This window comes from Nelumbo nucifera, chromosome 1, assembly GCF_055504915.1.
Source record: "Nelumbo nucifera cultivar China Antique chromosome 1, China Antique-T2T, whole genome shotgun sequence".
Taxonomy (NCBI): Eukaryota; Viridiplantae; Streptophyta; class Magnoliopsida; order Proteales; family Nelumbonaceae; genus Nelumbo; species Nelumbo nucifera.
The window spans coordinates 172,063,901-172,069,900 of record NC_142649.1 but is presented as its reverse complement, the minus strand read 5'-3'; positions in this window follow the sequence as shown (position 1 = coordinate 172,069,900).

Genomic DNA, 6,000 nt, shown 5'->3' with positions numbered 1-6,000 from the left:
TTCCTGGTGGTCGCGACCCCCTCCCCATACAATGCCATAATAGGGCGGCCAATTACGCATATCCTGCGGGCAGTGGTCTCCACCCACTATTTGGCAATGAAGTTCCCTACAGACTTCGGTGTGGGGGTAGCGCGGGGCGACCAGCTCGAGTCCCGCAAGTGTTATGTTGCCGCCCTGAAGGGAAAAACCAAGGCGGCCGACGACCTTGAACTGGAGCGGCCTACGGAGCAAGGCGAGGAACGAGCTTCACCCACAAAGGAAACGGTCGCAATCCCGACTACATCTACGGACCCAGCTCGCATGCTACAGATCGGTGCTTCCATCAAGGAACCTCTATGAACCGAACTGGTGAGTTTTTTATTTCAAAATTTAGATATTTTTGCATGGTCTGCGGCCGATATGCCCGGTATTGACCCCAACCTTATAACTCACAAACTTAATATTGACCCTGTAGTCAGACCCATTAGACAGAAGAAACGCAACTTAGCCTCAGAGCGCTGGAGGGCGGTCGACGAGGAGGCCGAAAAGCTCATCGCAGCAGACTTCATAAGGGAAGTTCATTACCCGAGCTGGGTAGCCAACCCAGTGCTAGTGAAAAAGGCAAACAGCAAGTGGCGCATGTGCGTCGACTACACCGACCTGAACCGAGCTTGCCCAAAAGATTGCTTCCCCCTCCCCAGGATTGACCGCCTAGTGGACGCGACCTCAGGACATGAGTTGCTAAGCTTCTTGGATGCCTACTCGGGCTACAACCAAATCAGGATGGACCAGTCCGTGAGGAAAAAACTAGCTTCATAACCGAGTTCGGCCTGTACTGCTACAAGGTCATGCCCTTCGGATTGAAAAATGCTGGGGCGACCTTCCAAAGACTTGTAAATAGGCTGTTTCGGCTCTTAATTGGCACGAAAATAGAATGTTATGTAGACGACATGGTCGTAAAGACGCAGTTTTCACAGGAATTAATACAAGACTTAGATTCTGTCTTCCAAATTCTACGTCGATTTAGCATGAAACTGAACCCAAACAAGTGTGTCTTCGGTGTCACCTCAGGTAAGTTCCTAGGGTACATTGTCAACCGGCATGGTATTGAGTCCAACCCGGACAAGATAATGGCCATCCTAGATATGAGACCACCCAGAAAAGTAAAAGAGGTTCAGAGGCTAAACAGTCGCATAGCCGCTCTGAGCCGCTTCATGTCCAAATCGGTAGACCGCTGCCTGCCTTTCTTTAAAGCAATCAAAGGCAAAGGGTTTGAATGGACTCGAGACTGCCAGCTCGTGTTCGACGAGCTAAAAAACTACCTCGCTAGTGTGCCGATCTTAGCCCGGCCCGAGGAGGTCGAGGTCTTGGAATTGTACCTCTCGGCAAGCGATGAGGTGGTTAGTTCGGTACTAATAAAAGAAGTAGATCGGGTTCAACGACCCATCTATTATGTTAGTAAAATTTTGCAGGAAGCAGAGACAAGGTACCCGTAGATAGAAAAGCTAGCATACGCACTGGTAATAGCAGCTCGGAAACTCCGCCCATATTTCCAGGCTCACACTGTCATCGTCTTGGCTGACAAACCTCTGAGGCAAGTCTTACTCTAGCCCGAGGTTTCCAGTCGGCTGACGAAGTAGGCCATCGAACTCAACGAGTACGACCTCCAGTATAAGCCACGAACTGCTATTAAGGCCCAAGCCTTAGTAGATTTTATCGCCGAGTGCACATTCAGCCTCGAAGTCCCCAGGCCGGTTGAGCCCGAGATCCCTAGTTCGGGTGAGCACGGAGCTCACAAGCCAATAGAGTCTGAACCCCGTGAAGTAGTAGCCAGTGTGGCATCTCTCCTGGTTAGGACAAACGTGAACTGGGATGAGGAGCCCTGGATCCTTCACGTAGATGGCTCCTCAAACCAATAGGGCAATGGGGCTGGAATAGTACTACGCAACCCAGGTGGCACGAAATTGGAATACGCACTACGCTTTGAATTCGCGACATCCAACAATGAGGCGGAGTATGAGGCACTGATAGCCGGACTGAACCTAGCGCAAAAAGTAAGGTAAAAACACATAGTTATCTGCAGTGATTCCTAGCTTGTAGTCAACCAAGTTACGGGCGAATACGAAGCACACGAGCTGACTATGATCGCCTACTTGGCAAAAGTAAAGGAGGCTCTGCTCAACTTCCAGTCACACTTCATCCGAAAAATACCGAGGTCAGAGAACACTAAGGTCGATGCCCTATCCCGGTTAGCCAGCACGAGTTACAACACCATGAGAACCGTGTATGTAGAGGACTTACCTCGGCCTAGCATTCTCGGTGGGGCAGAGGAGGTCGCTCCCATCCTTGAAGCTGAGCTGAGCTGGATCGACCCACTCGCAAGCTTCTTGCTAGATGGAACCCTCCCTGCAGACCGCAATGCAGCCAAGAGGGTACAGCGCCAGGCAGCCAAATACGTCATAATAGACGAACGGCTGTACCAACGGTCCTACACGCTGCCTACCTGCGTTGCTTGCGACCTACCGAAGCTAAGCTTGTACTCCGCGACACTCATGAAGGTCTGTGCGGCGGACACTTGGGAGGCAGGGCCCTCGTCCAAAAGGCACTTCGACAAGGGTACTACTGGCCAATGATGAAGGCAGAGGCCGTCGAGCTCGTCAGAAAATGCGACAAGTGTCAGAAGCATGCTAATATCCACCATCAGCCTGTTGCCGACCTCAAGTACCTTACTAGTCCATGGCCCTTTGCGCAATGGGGCATCGACCTCCTGGGGCCATTCCCGCCAGCAACAGGTGGGAGGAAGTTCATAGTGGTGGCAGTAGATTACTTCACAAAGTGGATAGAAGTTGAACCTCTAGCAACAGTTATAGTCTGAAACATACAGAACTTCTTTTGGAAGAACATAGTATGTCGCTTCGGGCTACCTCGGGTACTGATCTCCGACAACGGCAAGCAGTTCGAGGATATCAAGTTCCAAGAATGGTGCCAAGATATGGGAATTCGTCAAAACTTCACACCGGGCACACACCCGTAGGCAAACGGTCAGATAGAAGTAATGAACAGAGCCATCCTCCGCAGACTGAAAGCATGACTAGACCGAGCTAAAGGGTTGTGGGCAGACGAGCTACCAAGTGTTCTATGGGCTCACCGAACTACGGAAAAAACCGCCACGGGAGAGACCCCCTTTAACCTCACCTACGGCATTGAATCAGTAATCCCGGCGGAGATTGAAATACCTACACTGCAACTAGACGCATATGACGATCAGACAAACAGAGACGAGTTATGTACCAACCTCGACCTACTGGACGAGGTAAGAGACCTCGCGCACATCTAGACAGCAGCCTACCAACAAAAGGTAGCCCGGTACTACAATGCCAGAGTAAAGAAGCGGAGCTTCCGCGTCAGCGACCTGGTTCTACATAAGATCATGGCACCCAAACCTGGCGCGGGCAAACTTGGACCAAATTGGGAAGGGCCCTACAGAGTAAAGAGAGCGCTCGGGGGGGCATACGAGCTCGAAACCTTAGAGGGCAAACAAGTACCCCGAGTGTGGAATATCGTCAACTTAAGGCGATACTACCTATAGACCACCAAGCGAAGTGGACAAAGTTGCTACCAGAGCCTAAGGGCTAGGATACCGAGCTAACGAAGAAACCTCGGCATAGGCAAGCAAAGGAAAAAAGTGCCAACCAAAGGCTCAGGCGAAGTGTTGACAACGAACTAATAGGGACATCAGCATCTCAGAGACTAAGTATTAACACCAAAACATGCCGCGCGAGTGCAGTAACCCGAGCAAAAAATAGATCGGGCATATGGTCAGTTCGGGAGAAAGAACAACCAACACTTAACCAAAAGAAAGTCATTCCATTTCAAAATAAGAGAGTGTACATTTTGAAAAAAAAAATACATATCGAGCTCACAGGCCCGGAGGTACTTCTTTTTCATCAAAAGGCACTTCAACGACATCCGAAGGTCCTGCCTCGCCCTCAGAATCCGGCTCACCATCAGCAACGTCAGCCATCTCCTGAGTAATACGCGAAGTGGATATCACACTAATATCGAGCTCGGGGTACGTATTCTGGATCATCCATCGGCTTAGTTTAAAGCCCTTTCTATACGAGTCCACCATCAGGTCATCAAAGCGCGGCGAGGCGATGTATTCATCGACGACCTTCTTCTTGGCATCCTCAATGCCTTGAGAAAAGATCTGTGTCCTCTCCCTGATATCCTCTTGAAGGTATTCAACCTGATGCTGCAAATCCAGCCTCAGGTCCGCCATACGCTTCACCACAACTCCCATGGCCTCGACCTCTCTCTGAGACCTCGCCTGCCTGGCCTGTGCAGCGCGAGCAGCCGCCTCAGCAGCTCAGGAAGCCGCCTCGGTAGCACGGAAAGCCTCTTCGGCAGCTCGCGCCTGCCTCGAGCTCCTTTCCACTTGAGCCGCCAAGGCATGGATAGAAGAATTCACCTACCAAAAGGAAAGAACAAATGATCAAAAGAACGACAACAAGAAAGATAGAAGCAAAAGAGCCTGACAAGAAATCTGACTTACCACCATGGCATGAGTGGCAGCACGACAAGCTATCTGGTTCAAAGGAAGATCGGTCCATGCCGCGACCTCCTCAGGATAGATGGCCTCCCTACTCTTCTGAAGAGCGTGGTTCGGCGACAACACGCTCCTAAACTCGCCTTGGGCACCCGAGCCTGAGGGCCCAGCTCGCGTGTAAGTGGACTCGGAGTAAGCAGGAGCCCCCGTGTAAGTGGCCTCGGCATAAGGAGCCCCTGCCGCTTCATGAACTGGAGGGGCCATCTCGGGCTCCCTGGGCGGATCCACTGACGGGTAGTCTAGTACCTCAGGCTCCGCATCTCGGGGCAGCTCGGCACGAGTTCGTTTGGCGACTCGCTTCCTCCTCTTCATGCCGTGAAACAAGTGCCCACCACGAGTCCTCTTTAAGTCCATCACACCTGCAAAATGATCTCGTCATTAGAAAAAAAAATGAAAGAACGGAGCAAAACAAAAGACAAACCTCTGAGTAAGGAACCTACCCGAACTCAGACCAGCCTCAATGAGCTTGGCCTCCGACAGATAATGATGGCATTTTAGCCCAAGCCGTGCCCATTGCCGGAGGCCCTTTGCTGTCTCCTTATCAAGCGTAACACCGGCGTCAGGGGCGGCCATCCCCCACCCGGTTTGAAACGGCCACCCCAATATACTTCGCACCCCAAAGTAGTCCCGCTTCCACGCCAAGACCTTGTTGGGAAGTTCGTGTAAAAGCTTAAAACCTGGGCGAGGAGACAGGTAATACGCTCGCCTACGCCTAGGAAGGGGACACGCTTGCTTCTTAAGCATTAAAATGGAAGAGAAGATCTCCAGGTCTAAAGGCAAGCCCTGTTCGCAAAATAGGGAGATTGTCCCCACCAAGTTACGAATGGAGTTCGGGTGAAGCTGGCCGACAGTAACGCTGAAGTGGTTCATGACCTCGACAAGGAGGGGATGGAAAGGCAGGCGCAACCCCGCAGCAAGTTGCTCCTGGAATATCACGATCTCATCAGGACCATGTTCCCAAGGTAAACTGCCCGAAGGTATGAAGTAGGTGTACTCCCCAGGCAAGTTGAACTGGGTAATAAGGGATTGAAGCCCCTCAGGTGTCATGGTCGAGGGTCCAAACTTGTCTAACGTCCGACCTCGACGAGAGGTGGACGCCAAACTACCCGAGGCGACTCGACCTACGGGTTCGAACTCTTCCTCGAGTTCTACCTCAGGTTCACTAGGACTGTTGGGGGATGCAACTAGGTTCGTAGAACCTGCGTCCGACCCCCTTGAAGAACTGTCTGAGCTATCCGAGCTCGACATTGAAAGGAGAAGAAGGATTCCAGGAAAGTACTCACCCGGAAAAAGCAAACGGACTACGGGAAGGTGAACGCGCGCTGAATTTGGACGCGAGCTCAAGAAGAAAAACGCAAGATAATGATAAAGACTGGGGTCCCCCACTATTTATACCCACAGTAACCAAGAAT